We start from the raw sequence: 1,874 nt of genomic DNA on the forward strand, positions 1-1,874 counted from the left end.
CCTGGTCTACAGAAGGCTATGGGTGACAGAGGAAGCCCAAAATCCATTTGCAGAGTCAACACATGGATTAAACCTCTGGTGAATCCTTCCTGATCCTAGTTGAAAGAAGAGAATGGCCATGCAATTGTAAAGTCAATTATGGAAGATGTAGCTAGATTTTAATGTAATACCTTATAATTTTATCTCCCTTTGGACCCATTTTATAGACCCCTAGTGACATTGTGGTTTATGGGTTGGCTGCTAACTATAAGGTCAGCAGTTCGAAACCATCAGGCACACCATGGGGAAAAGACTGAGCTTCTACTCCCTTAAAGAATTACAGTCTCAAACTCAGAGGAGGCAGCTGGACCTTATCTTATCAGGTCACTATGAATCAGAGATGGCAGTGAGTTTGACTAATTTAAAATTGTTTCATTAAAAAACCCAAGGACAGGGGAACAACAAGTAAACCAAAATAATGAAAGGAAGGTCATAGGATGCCTAGTCGGGCATAATCAAGGGCAATGTAGCAGCGAGAAATTACTAAATCCACATGAAGGCCGAACATGATGGTGGGACAAGGGGAAAGTAAAAAGGAAATAGAGGAAAGAACCAGGAGGCAAAGGACATTTATAGAAGCTTAAATACAGGCATGCACATATGTAAATATATGTGTATATATATACACACATATATATAATGAGAGGGGAATAGAACTATGTACTCATATCTAAATGTTAAGTATTAAGGTTGCAGATGGGTATTGGGCCTCGACTCAAGTACTCCCTTAACACAAGAACACTTTATTCTAACAATCCAGTTCTCTGTGATGCTCACCTTCCTGACACGATCACTGAACACATAATGGGTGCATAAGCAAATGTAGTGAAAAAAAAAGCTTATGGTACCCAGCTATCAAAAGGGTTTTAAAGGCTTGAAGATAAACAAATGGCCATCTAGCTGGGAAGTAACAAAGCCCACATAGAAGAAGCACACCAGCCTGTGTGATCATGAGGCATCGACTGGATGAGGTATCAGGCATTTAGGACCCACAATAAATCATACTCAAGGTGAACAGGGTGGTGGTGGTGGGGATATCATGGAGTGGAGACCCAATGCCCATTGTAGACAATTGTACATCTCCTCACAGAGGGGTCACATGGAAGAGTTGAGCCATTCAGGGTGCAGTATAGCCCCGATGAGACACACAACTTTCCTCTATTTCTTTGGTGCTTCCTTCAGCCCACTATCATGACCTCAGTTCTACCTTACAAATCAGACTAGACCAGAGCATGCACACTGCTATAGATAAAAGCTCACAACATAGGGAATCCAGGATACATAAACCCCTCAGGACCAACAAGGAGAGTAGAAATTATAGTTTTAGGGGACGGATGGGGGCTGAAAAGGGAAATTGATCAATAGAACCCCCTCCCAGGGGAACAAATAATGGAAAAGTGGATAAGGGGCAATGGAGGATGATGTAAGATATGGAAAAAATAATCTATAATTTATCAAGGACTCCTGAGGGAAGGTGGGTGGGAGAGGGAAGGGGGAAATGGGGAGCTGATATCAGGGGCTCAAGTGGAAAAAGAATGCTCTGAAATGATGGCGGCATATTGCAAATGTGCTTGACACACTGGATGGATGTATGGATTGTGATAAGAGAAGTAAAAACCTCCAATAAAAGTTTTTTTTTTAAGTGACTAAACCTGTAGTGAATCCCCTGTTACCAAAACCAGGAGTGTGAATACCCTTGCTGTTATGCAGGTTTCACTGGGAAGTGGATTATTACAGATGCAGCTAGGTTAAAATTTAACATATCTCCCTTTTTATCCATTTTAATAGTCTCTGTTTTTAAATGTTTTCTGCTTTCTTTCAAATTGCAGTTTTTA

Source organism: Tenrec ecaudatus, chromosome 3 (genome assembly GCF_050624435.1).
Source record: "Tenrec ecaudatus isolate mTenEca1 chromosome 3, mTenEca1.hap1, whole genome shotgun sequence".
Taxonomy (NCBI): Eukaryota; Metazoa; Chordata; class Mammalia; order Afrosoricida; family Tenrecidae; genus Tenrec; species Tenrec ecaudatus.